Below are 22,025 nucleotides of genomic sequence, written 5' to 3' on the forward strand. Positions count from 1 at the left end.
TATTGAGACAACCAGGGTTCAAAGAGTCGAGATCTCAAAGAGAAGAGAAGAAAAGCTAATTTAGATGTGAACCTGGTATTCTTTTTTGCTGATTTTTGCCTTGTACAGGGAAGGAGGGTGAGAAGCCAGCAGACTGTATAAAAATACAGAACTTCCTGGAATCTTAAAAGCGTGGATACACAATACTTAATGTTGAAGCTGCTGAGACCACCAGGACCTGAGGGGTCAAATCTTGGAGATAAGGGAGGTGCAGAGAAGTAACCCAAGTACTCCACCCTAGTTTTCTTTCCAAGGCACTTGCCAGTTTATGGGCAGTAAAAGATTATAGACTAAGAAGCCAAGAAGAAAGTGACTAACAAGCTGACTAACAGCTTTAGGGAATCATGGTGCTTAGGAGACAAACATTGAAATTTCAGGACCCACTGGGAACATGGATCCCACATCCTCATAGAACCTGGAGAAGGGGAGCACCTGGGTGGCTCAGTTGGTTAAGCATCTGACTTTGGCTCGGGTCATGATCTTGCAGTTCGTGGGTTTGAGCCCCACATCAGGCTCTGTGCTGACAGTGTAGAGCTTGCTTGGTATTCTGTCTCTCTCTCCTTCTCTCTCTGGTCCTCCCTGACTTGTGCTTTCTCTCTCTCTTTCTCTCAAAATAAATAAGTAGAAAGAAAGAAAGAAAGAAAGAAAGAAAGACCTAGAGAACTGTTTGCGAATCAGAGACAGATCAACAAATCGAACTTGCGAAGATTACAATTAATTGGACTCAGCTCAGTTGGTGAATTGGGTAGGATCTATCTCTAACATTGAAACCTGCTAGAGAATAAGATAATTTATCTCAGGAGAAATATTACACTGTTCAGAGCCTCTTTAGCATCCTGCACACTCAGTAAAAATGTGTCCACACAAACAACACAGACAAACAACAACCAGCTGGGAACATTTGGGAACATAGACAGTAGAAACAGACCCATAGGGGACACTGGAATATAAGGTATATGTGATCTGTGTTTGCAAAAAGAAAGGACAAGATGTAGAATTTCAACATATATTTAGAATCAGTATGGGAATATAGTCACTGACAGCAAGAGCTCAAATGGACTTAACAGCAAATTGAGCATAACCGAAGAGAGAATTGGTCAAAAAGAATGAAAAACATGTATTTAATGGTGAAATGTTGAAGACTTACCCCCCAACATTAGGAACAAGACAAAGATGCCTGATCGTACTACTGCTATTCATCATTGCTGTTTTTTTTTATAAAAAAGCATAAGGGATGGAAAAGAAAAAATAAAGCCATCATTGTTCACCATGAAATGAATATGAATGTATGTGGCTGTATCTGTATCTATCCAAAGGAATTTCAGGCAAACCATTAAAACTATTAAATTTGGAAAGTTCTGAGAAAACAAGAATATTAGAAAAAACATCAAGTGTATAAGTTTATTCCAGCCACAGTGCTAGACACAAAAGAATATATCCCATATGATCCATTTACACAAATCTCAAAAAAATTGATCAATAGTAATGGACGCTAGATTAGTGGATGTGTTTGGGGGCCGATGAGGGAGGCAGAAGAGGGATGTTTGGAAGTGTAGGTGATGTTTTATTGCTTCATTTGGGTATGACATGGATATGTTCACCTCATTTATTGGGTCACACATTGATGATTTGTGCACCTCCCTGTATGTGTATTATAATGATTCTGGGATTAATATGCCACAAATATGAGACACCTACATGAAATCTTGAAGTTTGAAAAGAAGAGCCATAATTAAAATTATGCTTAACACATTTTCCCCTCTTAATAAAAAGGAGTATCCATTAGAATCAAAAAAAGGATAATTTTAGTTTTAGAATCTTATTGGCTTTTGAACATCTGCTCACTTTTGTCATTCACAGGTTTTTAATGTTTATTGAAATTCAAATGTGAAAACACATCTGTTTCTCTGATTCATATTTTATGGTGAATTCTGAAATGAGGCAATTGTTGTGAACCAAGAAACCATTCAAAACACAAGTACATGTCTTCATATTATTTATGGGAAAGAAGTGTACAATAAAGTCCTGAAATCAGCAACTTGTATGTTGGCTTGTTTACATGAGAATTTATATTAAATATGTACTTTTCTACTCACATATTTATTTTTCATTTAGAGTATAAGACCAATGTAAGTAGGGTCCCTAAATAAAAGTGAAAAAAAAAGGAAGCATCAAGAGCTGGGTTATCTTTTGAATTAGAAGTAGATTTTTTAATAGTGTAATATATTGGCCTTGTGGATGATAATATTGCTTGTGGGAATTTTATACTTCTTTGTACATTCTCCTTTCGAGTCAAATGAAGAAATGTCTGATCCCCTGCACGCTGCTGTCATAACCTTAACGTGGACCTTAACATAACCTTAACATCATCTCTCAGTGTGTTGCTCTAAGAACCTGTCACCCCGCGGGGCACCTGGGTGGCTCAGTGGGTTAAGTGCCGTCCAACTTCGGCTCAGGTCGTGATCTCACAGTTCATGAGTTCGAGCCCCACGTTGGGCTCTGTGCTGACAGCTCAGAGCCTGGATCCTGCTTCAGATTCTGTCTCTGTCTCTGTCTCTGTGTCTCTGTCTGTGTCTGTCTCTGTTTCCTTCCCGTCCCCCACTCATACTCTGTTTGTTTCTCCAAAACTAAATAAACATTAAAAACAAATAAGAAAAAGAAAAAGAACCTGTCACCTGGTTCCTCTGTTACTTGTCTTGTGCACTTTGATTTATGTGTTCTCCATACTGCTGTCAAGGCATTCTTCCCAGAATCCAAGTTTAATTTTCGAATTTTCCAGCTTAAAGTGCATTAAGCCTTCAGGAAAAGTCTAGACTCCTTTCCTCTCCCACACCCACTTAGGTGGGCTCCAGGACTCACTACAGGTGCCACCTTTTCCAAGAAACTGGCCAGATCCCTGTTCCCCCAGCTGCTTTTGCCACATTCTTACCATATTTTGCTGTAACAAGTAGGCTTCTTTGTCTGCTTAGCCCAATAAAGTGGGAGGTGCCTGAGGAGTCGAGAGAGGAGAATGGGAAAGAGAGAGACTGGGAGACACAGTTGGAAGTTTTCCGAAAAATGCATGACTCTCTTGGGTTCACAGTGCTAGTGGGCCTCAGTTTTGTCATCAAATCCTCAAATGCCCAGGAGATTTGTGACTAAGATAAATACAATTGATACCCCATGCCATGGTTTTATATTTTGTCAGATATATACTCATAACATTAGAGGTGTGCCTTATTTTCTTTCCTTTAAGAAGAAGCAATAGTGTTGGTAGAAGGATGGGTGAAATAGGTAAAGGGAATTAAGAGGCACAAACTTCCGGTTATAAAATAAATAAGTCTTGGAGATAAATACAGTGTAGGGAATATAGTCATGAATAATGTAATAACATTGTGTAGTGACAGATGGTGACTGCACTTAATGTGCTGAGCAGTAAATAGTGCAAAGAATTGTCGAGTCAGTGTGTTGTATACCTGAAACTAATACCACATCTCATGCTCTTAGACTTCAATAATAATAATAATAATAATAATAATAATAAAAGTGTAGGGTCAATAGGTTAGTTTGTGTGTAAAATGAGCAAACTGGTTTGTGAATATGTTTGTAAGGACAATGGAATAAAGTTTATTTCTCCTATACTTGATAGTAGATACTTGGATGTTTCATTAGATATTTCCCCAGTGCCTCTCTTTGCATTGAGAGTGACTTTTATAGCATGACCCTTATTTCATTTTGAAAAGCAAGAAATACATTTTATGCTGTTACTATTAATTACTTATTTGGTGGATGAAGGACTTAATGTGAGACAGGAAACCATCAAAACCCTAGAGGAGAAAGCAGGAAAAAACCTCTCTGACCTCAGCCGCAGCAATTTCATACTCGACACATCTCCAAAGACAAGGGAATTAAAAGCAAAAATGAACTATTGGGACCTCATCAAGATAAAAAGCTTCTGCACTGCAAAGGAAACAATCAACAAAACTAAAAGGCAACCGACAGAATGGGAAAAGATATTTACAAATGACATATCAGATAAGGGGCTAGTATCCAAAATCTATAAATATCTCACCAAACTCCACACCTGAAAAACAAATAATCCAGTGAAGAAATGGGCAGAAGACATGAATAGACACTTCTCTAAAGAAGACATCCAGATGGCCAACAGACACATGAAATGATGCTCAACATCACTCATCATCAGGGAAATACAAATCAAAACCACACTGAGATACCACCTCACGCCAGTCAGAGTGGCTAAAATGAACAAATCAGGAGACTGTAGATGCTGGCGAGGATGTGGAGAAATGGGAACCCTCTTGCACTGTTGGTGGGAATGCAAACCGGTGTAGCCGCTCTGGAAAACAGTGTGGAGATTCCTCAAAAAATTAAAAATAGATCTACCCTATGACCCAGCAATAGCACTGCCAGGAATTTACCCAAGGGATACAGGAGTGTTGATGCATAGGGGCACTTGTACCCCAATGTTTACAGCAGCACTTTCAAAAATAGCCAAATTATGGAAAGAGCCTAAATGTCCATCAACTGATGAATGGATAAAGAAATTGTGGTTTATATACACAATGGAATACTACTTGGCAATAAGAAAGAATGAAATATGGCCTTTGTAGCAACGTGGATGGAACTGGAGAGTGTTATGCTAAGTGAAATAAGTCATACAGAGAAAGACAGATACCATATGTTTTCACTCATATGTGGATCCTGAGAAACTTAACAGAAGACCATGGGGGAGGGAAAAGGGGAAAAAAAGTTACAAAGAAGGAGGGAGGCAAACCATAAGAGACTCTTAAATACTGAGAACAAACTGAGGGTTGATGGGGGGTGGGGAGAGAGGAAAGTGGGTGATGGGCATTGAGGAGGGCACCTGTTGGGATGAGCACTGGGTGTTGTATGGAAACCAATTTGACAATAAATTATATTTAATATAAAAAATATACTTAAAAAATTACTTATTTGGGGCATTTGTCCAAAATAAAGAATAGGTATAATCTAGTTCTTTAAAATATACATTTTAAAATATACATATATAAAATGTACATTAAGCCAGATAGTTGATTGAATCCTGGCTCCACTATTTACTGACTGAGTGACTGAGTAAATTACCTAAACTTTATAAGTCATGTGTCTCATCTGCAAAAAAGGGACAAAATCAAGGCCTTATTCCATGAGGTCTTGGTCGAAGAGAAACAGCGGCATAGAGTATTTAGTTCAACGCCAGGAAACTGGTCAAATGGGCATAGTCACATCACTCCCTCAGTGTAGAACTATTTTCTTGCAGACAGTTAACTTCAGGACATGTTCAGCAATTTCAGTCCCAGCCACTGATATGTGGAAAACATGTGGAAAAAAATAAACCATTTGTTTAACATCAGTGAAGGTCTCAGTGAATGTCCACTCCCTTACAAGTGCTTTGTTATAGTTATTTAAACATATCGGCTTCTAGAATGGAAAAAAAGTGAGAGAAGGTTCAGGAAGTGTTCCTTCGGAAACACAAAACTTATAAGAAGGAAATGGGCTTTCCAAAATTGCCACTTTGATAACATAGATAGGTGTTTGGTTTATCTAATCTGTTTTCTTATGTGGGAGGAATGGACATATTGCAAAAAGCAGTTGTTAGACATGCATATTTAAATGTAATAAAAAGCGAGGTGGTAGACGAGATAAATTTAGTCAAATTAATGCACTAATAATTTATCCTCAGAAAATGCAAATCCTCTTTATAGTTCTCCTCCTGCTCTACAAATGTGATTAAAGCATTGATAAAACAGAAAAGTCACAGAACTGGAATTGAGAGAAATCTGGTGTATAAGAGAAAGAAGCATTGACAATTTTAAGTTCCTCTCTTCTCTGTTTCTTAATTAATATCTCTTTATCTGTAGACCCAATTTTCACTTTCCCTTTCTGTGAAATGAATCAGTAGATCTTATCTCTGTCCCTACATTTAAAACATCCAGTATTACTTCTAAATTCATTTGCTTCTCCTTTGTCAAATCAGATGGTCACATCTTACAACTGATGGGCCACAATGTAATGCATGAGCTGACTGGTTTAGTGGCAGTTTTGTTACCATGGCCACGCCTTTCCCCATTGAGTGCCACAAGTGGTAATTGGTAATGCCCTTAAAATAAGCAATTGGAAACCTTATTATCCAGAAAATGTGACGCATCTTCATAGGGGAGCTTAAGGATCACCTTACTTAAAAAAAATGTTTATTTATTTTGAGGGGGTGGGGAAGGGCAGAGAGAGACTTCCAAGCAGGCTCCACACTGTCAGTACAGAACCCAATGCAGGGCTCAATCTCACAAACCATTAGATCATGACCTGAGCTGAAATCAAGAGTAGGACGCTTAACCGACTGAGCCAACTAGTTGTCCCAATACTCTACTTTTTAAAAGGTACTCATATTCTAATTTGTCTGCAATAGTTGACATTATTTCCCTCTCCTTTATGGAGAACTAGCCCTCGACCTTACTGAATATGCTCTTTGAGTAGTATAATATTTTTATTGCAGTTCCAAGTCTATGTAATATATTTTCACATCCTCCTCTTTTACTCCCCCCTTTTTGTCACTAAAATACATCTTAAACATATATTCGAGCTACTTTTTAGCTCAAATAGTGTTATGTTTATTAAAATATGTTTCTAGTACCACCACTGATAGAAAACCACCCCAAATGCAGAAAGAAAAGCACCTTGTCCTGGCCGTACACATAACGAAGCTGATATAGTGACCATTGAATTTGAACTTTGCATATGAATATAATTGCTGTATTTTTATTGTTTGAAACCAGTGAACTTTTAAAATTATGGGGGCGCCTGGGTGGCTCAGTCGGTTGGGCGTCCGACTTTGGCTCAGGTCGTGATCTCGCAGTCTGTGAGTTCGAGCCCCGCATCGGGCTCTGTGCTGATAGCTCAGAGCCTGGAGCCTGCTTTCGATTCTGTGTCTCCCTTTCTCTGTGCCCCTCCCCCGCTCATGCTCTGTCTCTCTCACTCTCAAAAATGAATAAATGTTAAAAATTTTTTAAAATTATGCTTAGTCTGGTTTGTCTTCAGTTTTTAATTCAAATTGCATGAAAATTTATCATTTTGTCTCTTAATAAAATTATTATTAACATTTCATTTAATTCATTGTTTTAGGCCATTATCAAGTGTGACCCCTGTCTGCTGATCTGATGATATACTGACCCTGGGTAAACAGTCTAGTTGAACACATATACCAAGTCTACAAACAAAGTCTAACACATACACCAAGAGTATGATTCTACCTTTGTTCTGAACTGCTCTTCACACAAAAAATAAACATTGTAAAAAAGCATCTTATGATACATTCTTATCCCCATTCTGCATGTTACTATGGGTCCCTTTCTTTGACTTTGATGTATTTTATCATATGGAACTCCCCTTACACATTAGCTAAGCTTACCCAAACTATAGTAGTGGTTTCCTTTACAGTTAATAATATTTTCAGGTCCATTTAGTTTCTGCAAAAATTGGAATTCATACTGGAGTGTCTCTTTCGCCTCCTTGAGGCCATCAGTCTTTGTAGACTTGTTGGTTTGATTTAGAATTTGGACATTTTCTCCCCATGTTCTGTATGGTACCTAGAATGCTTTCCACATGTTTGAATATTAATGATTGCCTTTACAGATAATAAAGCAGAGTTCTCTATTAACTAATCTACATTAGAACAGTCCTGAGTGAAGGGAGTGTAAAGTTCCTCCAGATCCCCACATCTCTTCTTATCCCTTGGGTAGCACCAAGACAAACCTCATTTATGAGAGTCCATGGGCAATTTTAAAAAAGTAATGTAGAAAGATGATTTTCTTTTTTCTTAGAGATGGCCTACTTACTGATTTAAGTGACTAAATCAGCGGTATCTCTCCACTGGGAGTAAATGGCCAATTAGTTAAGCTTTAAGTAAATTAATCTACACTTGAAATTCTGTCAGGGGGAATTCAAATGTGTGCAGCAGAAGCTTTGGCTGGTACTAGGTATATCTGCGCCTTTAAAAAAAATAAAACCATATTTTGGGATTAAGTCCAAGCACAGCTTAGGTTGTGAAACGGCTCCTGGAAGAATGAGCTTAATTAAAATGAATAACTTTCAAAGTGTTCCTAACTAAAATATTTATGTTATAATTTAAGATAAAATTATGTTGCATTGTTTACTCACATATGTAAAAAGAGGTGTAGATGAAAGACTGGAAGGAAATTCATTGCAGCATTAACTGTAATCACCCCCGAGTTGAAAGGGAATTTTACTGCCTTCTATGTAGGTATTTTCTCTTCATTTACATTGACCTTGTATTGACTTATGATTATGTATTGTTTTGATAATAATATGTTTTATATCATTTGAATTCTAACTTATAAAATAAAAGGCACTCAGTATTCTAGTGCATTTATATGTGTGTATATATAATATTTTCAAAATATTTCAAATATTTTCTTGATTTGAAACTAGGGAAGAGATTTTTTTTAATAGATGGATAAGGGGAGTATACATTAAATAACATAATGAATGGGAGTCTTATTAGGGGCATAGAAGTGATAATGACTTGCAAAAGCCCTGCATTCAAGATGCAAATAAGCAGCTGAGATTAAAAATTATAAAACAGACTTTAACACCATGCAGCACATTTTAGAACCATATCTGTTAGACTAGAGCCTTGCCAAAGTTCTATTTTAAACATTTTAGTGATACCTAAGTCAAGCCTAAAGTAGTGATCAAATGCAGTGTTGAGGGAATGGCAGGCAGTGCTTCTTAGAGGAGGTAAAAACCATTGGTCATAAAGGATAAGTGTAGACTTGGGTGAAGTAATTTTCAGGTGAGATATGACATATCTGTCATATGTATGTGTGTGCATGATGCCAGTGTGTTTGCACTTCTTGGAGGGGAGCAGTAAACAAGGGATAATGAACCCAGCCTTAGGTGAGCTCTGTTGCTAACTAAATTAAGGAGATGTGTCCTCACTTTTTTTAGCAGCCCAGCAAACATTTTGAACTGGACAGTTCTTTGTTATGGGGGCTGTCCTGTGCTTTGTAGGATGTTTAACAGCATCCCTGGCCTCTACCCACTAAGATGCCAGTGGCACCTCCAACCCGTTGTCATACCCAAAAATGTCTCCAGACACTTGTTGCCTGGGATGAGAGGCTGTGCTCTGTCTGGTTATCAGAGGTTAACTATTTCTAGGAAAAGACTATCACCCAGAAGCTCTGTAATCTTTTCATATATAGTTTATGACATTCAACCGAAGAAATAGGAAACAGGACTAAGGAAATGAACAACAGGCAACAGAAATGGATGCATAAATGTCTCCTAGTTATTGGGATTATCAGATACAGATATTGGAATAACTATAACAAATATATTTACAAAGAATATGTCAAGATGAGTAGTTGACAATATCCAGTTTGTAGCAGAGAGCTAAAAAAGGTTAGTTTTTATTTACTTTCACTCATGGTGGTTTGTTTCCTTGTGCATGCTTGTATTTCAGTCATGTATTTATACATACTTAATCTTAGTTTCTGGAAAATCTTGAAGCCTATTTTCAGGACACTTTTCTTCTGCAAAGATTTGTGTTTGTTTCTCACAGGATACAACTGATCTTGGGTCTCTTTATTCCTCTTTATCCCTCTTTTCATGGTCCCTAGATAACTTGAGGAATCTCAGGTTCAACTTCTCTACTTTTACTGCTTAAAGTGCTCATACCTGCCTTGGGGTTTCTTAGAGAATTATGTATCTTGTGTACTTCATTGTAATGTATCCTTTGTAATACTATTTCAAAAAGTGAAAATTAATTTTAAAAAATCACATTTAAAATCACGTGTCCCCACCAAAACAATAAATAAAGTTGAAAATAAGTGGAGCAAAAAGAAGAAACTAGATTTGGAAAAATTTTAGTTTAGAATGTTTTGTTTTTAAAGTTTATTTATTTGGGGGGGGGCGCAGAGAGAGTTTATTTATTTATTTTGAGAGAAAGTGGGAGAGAGAAATTCCCAAGCAGGCTACACACTGTCAGCACAGAGCCAACATGGGCTTACAAACCATGAGAGCAGGACCTGAGCTGAAATCAAGAGTTGAATGCTTAACAGACTGCGCCACCCAGGCACCCCAAGTTTTAGTTTAGAATGTTTATTAACTATACTTCCCACAAAGCAGTTGTCATTTTCTTGCCGAAAAAAAAAAGGGAATGTGCAAATTAAAATTGCCAGTGGAATTAATGCAATATCTCTTTACATAACACATCATGAGCAAGCAATCAATCCCTTGGACTCTCAGTCAATCAGATATATTTAAGCCAAAGATGATTCAAGATAAAAGTAATCAGGGTTCCTCCAACACTGCTTTTTGTGTGATGTATTATTGTTTAAAACATCTAATCGCTTAGCCTTTATTTGTTTTCTTTTATTACCTCATTTCATTCCCTGAATAGCTTTAGCAGTAGTGATGTTAACTATTATTGCTGGGACTGATTGAATAGTCTCTTTCTTTTGATACATCAGGTGAAAGCAAAAGTCATTTCACTGTGGAGCTGATACTGCAATTTCCTGTTACTTCAAAGAAGACGTTGCTTTCAAACAATGGCATGAATGTTTTTGACAATTAGCAATTACATGTGATTTTGTTTTGTTTTGTTTTTATTATCCCGTATTCACTTCTTTGATTTTATTGAAGATTTGGATGAGAGACACTTATAAGCACAGTTTAACTCATAATATAAAGGGACTCAAAGTAAGCTTAGTTTCTATTTCAAACAAATGATATTTATCCTACATTTTCTATAGTCAGGGAGATGTGAAGGCTTGCATGAAGGACCAGCATTGCAAATGCCTTTATTTCCTGACATTTTTTCCATTGCCAATATAGAGTGTTCTTTTTTTTCCCCAACACTCTCCTTCTCTTCCTGTTCTCTTAATTGAAAGAATATTTCCCTCTCTCCCTCCACTCCTATCTGTAAAGTACCCTTTTGATATTCTTATCAAAATTGAATGTTTCCACTTATTTGGTAGAATCCTAGGAATGTAGAACACCCTGATTTATCTGGTCATCATGCAGGTTTTCTAGGCAGCCAAGTTTAGCCGTGGACGTCTTTGTGGTCTCTCCTCTAAGTATTTAATTATCTTGAAAGTGAAAAAGATGCCAAGCAGTTTTGTTCTCATGTTTTCCCACAGTCTCTGAACTGTTTCCATGAGTTTTAGCCACGGTTTTTTTTTTTTTGCCTTTACTGGCAATAATCATTAGGACATAATTTGAGAATTTATATATTTCCATAAATGTGGATCACTTATGGCCCCAGTAAGTTCCATCGTTTGGAATTGTATTTCTGTTTAACTACTTTTACTTCATAGCCAATGGCAGGAAGTCTTTCTCTATCTTAGTTTATCTAGAAAAGAAATTGGGAATCACAAGCAGTTGGCTTTCTATTCGTGATGAAAGGCAACAATTTTAATATCTAAATATAGGTTGAATAAATTCATATGATTTTTATATGTGCATTGCATAGTAATATTCTTAGAGGAGAATATTGCAAGTAATACCATAGTAGCTGCCATTAGAGTCTAACAAATTATCCAACCTGGTCAGACATATTTGGAACATTTAACTAGAAAACAGAACTGGTAGCTATAACTGATGCATGTTTGTGAATGAAATGCTATAGCTACACGAGACACTTTAGAGATCATTTAGTCTAATGACTAAAGATCATTAGTCATTAGACTAATGACTAAATTAGACTAGACTAAAGATCATTTAGTCTTTGCATAGAGAACAGGAAACTGAATCTGTGAAAAGTGAAAGTGACTAGTCCAGGCTAGATAAAACCATTTATTGAAAAATAAACCTTTCTCAACTGTAATGTGATGTCACCTCTGTCATAAGTCAACTGGCCTTATACTGTATAGGTCTTCTTCCAGTGTTTTCATTTTGTTCCATTTGTCTATTTGTCTGGTATTTTATCAGTAATATATTCTTAAATACTGTAGCTTTATAGGAAGTCTAGTATTGTAATCTCTTCACCCATTTGTCTTCCATAACAATACTCTGGCTATTTTCATCCCTTTGCATTTACATACTATTAATAACTGAATACTTAGGGATGCATTAAATCTATACAACAATTGTTGGAGAATTAACACTATTAAGGTCCTAATTAATTAACATAGCATACCCTTGCTCCTACTTATATGTTCTTTAATTTCACTTAGTAGTTTATAGCTTTCTACATAGGAGACTTAACATCTTTCACAAGTATTCCCATTTTATGTTTTTTATGCTATTAAAAATTAAACTTTTAAAGAAATTTCATGTTTATGCTATGTTAAAATGCAACTAAATTTTAAAATATTAACCACTTGTGTCTTATGACCTTGCGAAATTTACTTCTTAATTTTAATGGTTTATATGTAGTGTTTTTTTCCTACTAGTATAGTCACTCCATAGGTGAATAATGACAGTATTATTTTGTCCTTTTTTATGCTTTTTAGTTCTTTTTCTTGCCTTAGAATACTCTATAAGACATCTGTATGATATTGATTAGAAATAGAGATAGTGGACATTCTTGTCTTGCTCCCAATCTTTGGTAAAATGTTTTCAGTATTTTGCTTCTAACTATGATGTTTGCTATAGATTTATTTTAGACCATAATCAAAATAAGGAAGATAATAAAGTTATCTTTTATTCTTTAATTTTTTTGCATGAAGGAGCTTTGAATATTGTCAAATATATAATATGCACCTATTTAGATGATGATATTTTTTTCTGTTAATGTGATGAAATATTTTGATTGATTTTTAAATGCTAAACCAGCTCTTTAATCCTGGACTAAACCCATTTGGATATGAATCTTTTTAAAAATGGCTGGATTCCATTCTTCACAGAGCTAGAATGAACAATCCTAAAATTTGTATGGAACTGAAAAAGACCCCGAACAGCCAAAGCAATCTTGAAAAAGGAAACCAAAGCTGGAGACATCACAATCCTAGACCTCAAACTATACTACAAAGCTGTAATCATTAAGGCAGTATGGTACTGGCACAAAAATAGACATTCAGATCAACGGAACAGAATAGAGAAACCAGAAATGGACCCACAGATATATGGCCAACTAATCTTTGACAAAGCAGGAAGGAATATCCAATGGAATAAAGACAGTCTCTTTAGCAAATGGTGCTGGGAAAACTGGACAGCGACATGCAGAAGAATGAACCTGGACCACTTGCTTACACCATACACAAAAATAAACTCAAAATGGATGAAAGACCTAAACGTACAACAAAAAGTCACCAAAATCCTGGAGGAGAAAACAAGCAACAACCTCTTTGACCTCAGCCACAGCAACTTCTTAATTGACATGTCTCCAGAGGCAAGGGAAACAAAAGCAAAAATGAACTGTTGGGACCTCATCAAGATAAAAATCTTCTGCACAATGAAGAAACAATCAGCCAAACTAAAAGGCAACTGACAGAATAGGAGAAAATATTTGCAAATGACATATCAGATAAAGAGTTAGTATACAAAATCTATAAAGAACTTATCAAACTCAACACCCCAAGACAAATAATCCAATGAAGAAATGAGCAAAAGACATGAATAGACACTTTTCCAAAGAAGACATCCAGATGGCTAACAGGCACATGAAAAAAATGTTCAACATCACTCATGATCAGGGAAATATAAATCAAAACCACAGTGAGATACCAGCTCACACCTGTCAGAATGGCTGAAATTAACAACTCAGGAAACAATAGATGTTGGTGAGGATGCAGAGAAAGAGGAACCCTTCTGCACTGCTGGTAGGGATGCAAACTAGTGCAGCCACTCTGGAAAACAGTATGGAGATCCCTCAAAAAATTAAAAATAGAGCTATCCTAAGACCCAGCAATTGCAATACTAGGTATGTATCCAAAGGATACGGAGTGCTGATTCAAAGGGGCACATGCACCCCAATGTTAATAGTCACACTATCAACAATAGTCAAAGTATGAAAGAGCCCAATGTCCATTGACTGATGAAAGGATAAAGAAGATGTGGTAGATTTACACACACACACACACACACACACACACACACACACACACACACACAATGGAATATTACACAGTGATCAAAAATAATGAAATCTTGCCATTTGCCACAATGTGGATGGAGTTAGAGTGTATTATGCTAAGCAAAATAAGTCAGAGAAAGACAAATTTCATATGATTTCACTCATATGTGGAATTTAAGATACAAAACAGATAAACATAAGGGAAGGGAAGCAAAAATAATATAAAAACAGACAGAGAGAGAGAGAGGGAAACCATAAGAGACTCTTAAATACAGAGAACAAACTGAAGGTTGCTAGAGGGGTGTTTGGTGGGGGGATGGGCTAAATGGACAAGGGGCATTAAGGAGGACACTTGTTGGCATGAGTAAGTGATGAATCACTGGGTTCTACTCGTGAAATCATTATTACACCATATATTAACTAACTTGGATTCATTTTTAAAAATAAATAAATAAGTAAAAGAAAATGGCTGGATTCAAAGTTTGTGAGAGATTGACTTGGAACATCTGTTTTCTATGATGTCCTTGTGTGATTTTGTTGTCAAGGTTATTATACCATCATGAAATTTAAATTCTAGCCTTTGACTTTTATAAGAAATTATTTTGATTCTATAGACATTTTTCATTTATATTTTCCCCTATATTTTGGGCTTTATTTTTCATTATTTTAGTGTTTATATTTTGGATCATTTTCATAGTGTGTGAGAAACTTTTCTTTAGTATTTTTTCTGATAAGGCTCTTCTGGTCATCGCTTCTTTTAGTTTTTGTTTGTCTGGGGGTGTTTTCATTTTGTAATCAAATTGGAAGGATATTTTTGTTAGGTATAGAACTGTAATTTGACAGTTTCTTTCAGAATTTTAAATGTCATTCCATTGCTGTCTGGCATAAGCATTTTTTTGATTATTCAGTTGTCAGTGTTCTTGATTTTTTTTCTTTGAAGGTAATGCATCTTTTTATCTCTGACTACTTTTAAGACTTTCTCTTTGTCTTTCACCAATTGACTATGCTGTGTCTCACCTAAGATTTGTGGTTTTCTATATATTTATTCTCCTTAAGCTTCATGAAGCTTCTCGAATCTATAGTTCAAATTTTTTGGCACTTGTTTTAGTTTACTAGGGCTGCCATACTAAACTACTACCAAGTGCGTGGCTTAAATAATAGAAATTTATTTCCTCACAGTCCTAGAAGCTGTAAGTCCAAGATCAAATGTGATCAAGGTTGATTTTTTCTGAGGGTCTCTCTCCTTGGCTTGTACATGACCATATTCTCTCTGTGTCTTCACATGATCTTCCCTTGATGTGTCTATGTTTTAATCTTCTCTTTTATAAAATCACCAGGTTTGAGTCTCCCTTGAATGGCCTATTTTAACCTTAATTACCTCTTTAGAGATCCTATCTCCAGATATAGTCACATTCTGAGGTACTGGGGATTAGGAATTCAACAGATGATTTTTTTGGGGGGGAGGGCACAATTCAGCCCATATTAGAAATGTTTTCTCCATTATCTCTTAAAATATTACTTCTGCCTCATTCTATCTTTTATTTCTCGGAACAATGCATGACATATTGTTTCATGTCCAGTAGGTCTTTTATGCTCTCTTCCCCTCATTCTTTTTGTTTTCTATGCTCCAGTCTAGGTATTTTCTACCAACCTACTTACACTTTACTGATCGTCTCTTCTGTGTCTAATCTACCATTGTATCTCTTATTCAGTTTTAATTTCATTTACTGTATTTTTTAACTCAGAATTTCCATTTAATTTTTTTACATATAATTCTCTGGTGAATTTCTCCATTTAGTAACATAGTTTCTTGAATATATTAATCATAGTTATTCTAAAATCCATTACTGATAATTCCAGTTTAGTCATCTGTATCATTTTTGCATCTCTTTTTATTGCCTATTTTTTCTTTTTCATTTTTGGTCACTCTATCCTATCTTTTGACATATGTGGGGGTTTTTTTTATTAAGCATAAACACAGTTTAATAAAATTGGTAGAATTTTGTAAGTTATGCTATCTTTCTTGAAGAGATTTTTTTTTCTAGAAGACATGTGTGAAAGAAGATAGATAATATTAATCCAATTAGGATTTGGAATGATTTCTAAAGTGAAAACCTGGGATGTTTATATGATGTCTGTCAATGCCCTCTTTTTCAAAGTTTCCTGAATTCCAATTGCTATTTTTCTAGTTAGATGAAGTCAAAGCTCTGTTTAGTTTATTCACCTGTTAGATGTTGCTTTTTCCTTGCCCTAAAAAGTTTCAGATTTCACAATACAGGAAGAGGATTATTTGCAGAGAAGGTGGAACTTACATCCCTCTGGTTTCTTTTTCTTTAGGTTGTTGGCCACTTAAATCCAGGCTGCCTTGGGAGCCTTTGACTTAATCTTATAGCTGGATTTTTGCTAGTCAAAAATGATTATTGAAGCTAGAGACAAAATGGAGACAGGAATTTCAGGTGCAATAGGATTTTGTTGAAAAATAATGCCATTATAAAATCCCTTTTAAAGAAATAGCATTATTTAATATAGAGACCATGAGTTATCTGAAAGATATTGTTGGCAGAGGAAAAAAAAAGAAATTGGAAGTTCATACAGAGGTAGAAGCATATTAGGCTCTGAAAAATGGAATACTACTTCCAATTATATAAGAAATATAAAAAATTATTATATATGTGGATCTATTTAGGGAAGCTTTTTACTCTTTAAGTTACATGTTTATTTAATTTTGAAATGTTAAATACTGTGCCACAAACCAACATCATAGTGGTACTTAAGAAACCCAAATGAATACTTAAAAATAGATTTTTATTTCGGTATTTTTAGAGGTACTTATTAAGTAGGTATTCCCAATTTTGAAAATTTTTAAATTGATAGATTAAGTTATTCCCTAGGTTATTAAGCATATAAGTAGTCAGTATTAAATTCTGTCTTGGGTCTTCCTGAGTTAAGAACACAAACTCTTAACTCTTATCAAAGATTCCCTTCTTAGGGAGCTAACCCCTGTCATGGCAGTGCCTTCCATTAGGGAATACTCTGACAAGTAGGATGTTATTTATTACAGTATACTAAGCTCTGCTTCCTTATTACTCTAACCTATTAATTCTGAATATGGTAACTGTGCTGTAAAATACTGAAGTTCAATAAGTTTTCTATATTTATAAATTTTAAGTTTATTGAATTTCTAACATTTTTGGCTGTGCAATTCCCAGGCTCTGCATATGTTTGACACTGCATTATTGAAAAAATTGGCTTAAATCCTGAATATGATGTTAAAGAATATTTCCCAAAACTGAATGTAAAATGCGTGGGTCAGTATATGCATAATTATTGATAAGACTTTATTTTTTAAGAAAATTTAGCTACTTAGATACATTATGTCTAGAGTTTTACTTACATATGTTTAAATTTTAAAATATTTTTATTTTTAAACAATTTCAAACTTAGAAGACCTAAGAATAGTGTAAAGAGCTTTTTTACATGAACCATTTGAGGATAAATTGCTCACATGGAGTTCTGTCACCTTCAAATTTAAATGTACTTGTATATATACATTCTCATATTATGTATACACTTATATATATACACAATGTTTTTTCTAATGTTTTATGATTTGGTGAAATCAGTATTAGGAACCAAAAATAGTACAAAAAAGGCTATCATTAGGAAATATTGCTTTTTGGTTAATTTTTTCTAATTTTAAAAGCCTACCTTGTCATTCATGGAAAATGTATTATTTATTGTGACATAGATTTCATTGTTCAATTTGTTAAATAAATTTCCTAATTATCTCTGATGTGGGGAGAAAGTTCACAATTATTTCAAATCAATTTAATTACCACTGAAATGTGTATTGAGGAAGTGATATATTCACTCACACTTTGGAATTTTTTTTTAAGTGACAAAACCCAAGGATTTAATAGTGACTAGGGCCTGATTCCACACTACCCTTCCATTGCCCAAATAAAGTTTATTTTCAAGAAACTTTCTGTAAAAACATTTCTTTGATTCTATCAAACACAGCACTCTCACTGGTGAATGGCAGTTGTTGCCTATGACTACCCTATGGCATTTGTCCCATAGAGTCTTTCATGGTGAATTACAGTTGTATGTGTTTATTTATGACCTAGAATGGGATAATTAAAGTCAATACCAAGAAAAGGCCCAGATATGATAGGATTTATGTTTGCAGAATCTCCAGATCTTGTTTCTGAAACAAGGTACTATTCATTGTCCAGCTAATGGGTTCACCCACTCGGAAGAAGGAGATTCTTATTTTAACTGATACTGGGCACTCCATGATGGGCCACACTCATCAATTACTTAAGCTCCATATTTTTTAACCTCAGTCATTCACTGACTTTTCAAACCTTCGACCTGCTGCAGAAGGTTTCTGACTTACGTTGACAAATGAGTGTGATATTTCTCCCTAATTTATAAATGTCTTTGTTAGAAAAAAAATGAATCTCGAGTAATTGTTATTTTAGAAACTATCTTAAGGTTGAAATAGTGCCATAATCTAATTTAGAAGCCTAATGGATGTCCTCAGTGATGCTTTGTTTGATACATTGGAAAATATTTAGGGAAAAGTGAGACCTGGTACACCAATTTCCCATTTTCAGTTTTAGGCACTTTAGGGCAGGCAACAGAAAATTGTATTAGTTCTACGTTTGCTTAAATGTCTCATTTCCTCACATATTTCATGATTGATTACTCTAATCCTCGTGTACTAAGACAGTACAAACAGAAGAATTGACATTTATCCATATTTTTAAAAGTCATGAGCAACTCTTCCTTGGCTGATAATTGTGATGTCAATGTGGCTTGAATTATGAGAACTCTCACCTCCCATTTTGGGAGGTGAAATGTTCTTCTTCCCTTTCAAATGTCTGATGGGAGATTACTTCATTCTCACACACAAAATATTTGTACTCAGATGAAATGGTACAGAATATTATAGTTCTCAAGTGTTTAATTCCATCTCATAGAAATTTCAGGAGAACTTAGGATGCATTTGGCAGGAGTTTTTCTAGTGCAATCAGGTTGCTATGGTAAACCTATTATTTTAGGCAAAGGAGGACTGTGTTAGTAAAGTGCTAATCTCTTTTCTGTTTTATGTGAGCCTCTAATTACTATCTAGCTATTGAGCGTGTACTGCAAGTGTGGTTTTTACCATTTTAAAAAGTGAAAGAAAATAAGGTCATAGAGAGTGTGCCTGCTGTTACTGCACTAACAGGTGCATTTGAGAATATAGTGCTCTTCCTAGTTAATCTCATTCTGGATCAGGAAATACAGGTGTTTGTTTGTTTGTTTGTTTGTTTGTTTAGAGAAATGGAATAGGAAAGGAATGGATTTTATGTGAGTAATTGAGATGCAAGCCTCCCAACATGTTTTCTATTGTAAAAATGTAAGTAACATCTATTGTTTATTGAGCATTTACCTTGTGTCAGGCCTTGTCTTATGTACTTTATATGCACTACAACGTTTAGCATTTACAATAACATTGTTACCAGTTTTATTATTATTCCCATCACACGACCACAATAAATTAGGTTTAACTGATTCTTCCAAGGAATTACATTTAATGGTGGACATGCCAAGATAAGAATCTAAATTTATTTAATGTCGGATCCCATGCTTTTAGTTGTATATGGGCCACAAAATGTATCTCCCTTTCTCTTTACCTTACTGACATTTAACAAACACTTTGAGACTTATTGCCACATCCAGGTCACCTTTATCAGAAACTTTTTCTAACCTTGTCAGGTGTGTGTGTGTGCTTGTATATTTCACCTTTAGTCCCTCCACTAATGAAAGTTTTTAAATGTTCTCCTTTATTTTGTATCTTCCGTATCTAGCATAATACTTAACCCATAGTTGATATTCAAAATGTGTTTGTTGGATGAATGAATGAGGGAGTGATCAAATTGGTACAGACATTCAAGGTTGATGAGCCCAGTTGAATCTATTCTTGAGCACGAACATGTTTTCTATGCGGTATAGTTTGAAGGAAGTGAGAATCATTCTCCACCTAAACACCTCAAATGTCAGCATATAAGGTAGAAATAATTTGTGTGTTTGGTTGTGTGTTGTGTTTTCAGTTATGGTCTCTGCAGATGTTTTCAGTCTTTGTTATTCAGGTCCATATATCTAACATGCGGTGTCTGAAAATTCCAGATTATAATCCTGCACAAATGCACAAGCATATTATTGGCAGTAATGGAGAAGATTCAGTTGGTCATTAGCATCTAATGCAGTATGGGTTTACCCAATTAGTTTATGAAGGGACTCTTTCTTAACTGTTAATACATGAGATGAGGGATTAGTGTCTATCTTGCTTATCTTTGTATCTCCTCATCTAGCATATAGTAACTAGTCACTGATGGTTTGAAAGCTGTGCCCTGTGGAGATGAGGCCTTAAAAAGAGAAGTTTGAAAAGAGTGAAGGTTAGGAGAAGGCAGAGTCTAAAGATTTAGAGATTTGTCATGGTTAAGATTGTATAAGAAGAGGAATCCAAGAAGAAAAGAAGTTCCTGGAGGAAAGAGGGAGGGAACAAACATGTGTGTGTGTGTGTGTGTGTGTGTGTGTGTGTGTGTGTGTAGAGAGAGAGAGAGAGAGAGAGAGAGAGAGATATGGAAGAGGTTCGTTGGGGGACAAAGAAGGGAGTAGAGGATGAAGAGGAGGAATAGGAGGTAAAGGAAGAAGAGATATATAGTCTAAAAAATAAATGTCACCTTCACAGTTTCACATTGTTAGCTTTCTATCAGTTTTGGGAAATCAGCTTCTAGCAGAGATAAACACCTTTTCTTCAGACAATGCTTGTAGATCTCTCTCCATTCTCATTTGGAAAGAGTCACCCAAACATCCCTAACTATTAAAAAGGACAACCAACAATAGTTCTATAAACAATTGAGGAATAAGTGTTGACCTTTCCATCCTTCACACACTCTGTGACCTTGAGAGATAACCTTTTCACCCTGTGTCCTTGAGAAAGTAACATATTATCTCATTCTCAGAGACTCATTTTCCTTATCTGTAAATTGTAGGGCTAGTTGGACTTGATCATCCTCCATGATTTTCTATCTCTAACAATCTCCAATTTTATGAAATAATTAAACGAATATTTCTACCATAGCTGTGCTCTGGTAGTTAATAAGGATGAAAACTAGTGAGATTAATAAATAAGGAGTATTTTTTAGTTTTAAATTTTTATTTAAATTCTTGTTAACATATAGTATAATATTAGTTTCAGGTATAGAATTTAGGGATTCATCACTTACATACAACACCCAGTGCTCATCACAACAAGTGCCCTCCTTAATACCCATCACCCATTTAGCCCATCTCCCGCCCACCTCCTCCCTGGTAACCATCAGTTTGTTCTCTATAGATAAGAGTCTATTTCTTGACTTGTCTCTTTTTTCCCCATGTTCATTTGTTTTGTTTCTTAAATTCTCCACAGGAGTGAAATCATAAGGTATCTGTCTTTCTCTGACTGACTTATTTCGTTTAGCATAATACACTCTAGCTCCATGCACATCATCACATATGGCAAGATTTCATTCTTTTTGATGGCTGAGTAACATCCATTGTGTGTGTGTGTGTGTGTGTGTGTGTGTGTGTGTACTCACACCAATTCTTCTTTATCCATTCTTCAGTAGATGGACACTTGGACTCTTTCCATAATTTGGCTATAATTGATAATGCTGCTATAAACATATTTATAAATAAATAAAGTTTTAATCTTTTAATTTCTAAAAATGTAAATGAGGCAATCTACCTTTTATAAAGGTATCAAGCTGCTCTTTTATTTCATCTTATAATGTAATGGTACGTAGTTATCCTATAGGTAGAAAGAAAGTCTTATTTTCTCTTTCTACTTCGGTATTAAAATAAAGGTATTTTATTTGTCTATTCCTTGAAGCATCTTGTGGGTAAA

The 22,025-nt window shown here is 35.3% G+C and overlaps 1 protein-coding gene across 1 annotated transcript in view; it reads left to right on the forward strand.

Annotated features, from left to right (window-relative positions):
* The window catches only part of ITGBL1 (integrin subunit beta like 1), a 207,126-nt gene that overhangs the window by 153,239 nt on the left and 31,862 nt on the right, over positions 1 to 22,025 (forward strand). The window lies entirely within an intron of this gene.

The sequence above is a fragment of the Prionailurus viverrinus genome, chromosome A1 (genome assembly GCF_022837055.1).
Source record: "Prionailurus viverrinus isolate Anna chromosome A1, UM_Priviv_1.0, whole genome shotgun sequence".
Lineage (NCBI taxonomy): Eukaryota > Metazoa > Chordata > Mammalia > Carnivora > Felidae > Prionailurus > Prionailurus viverrinus.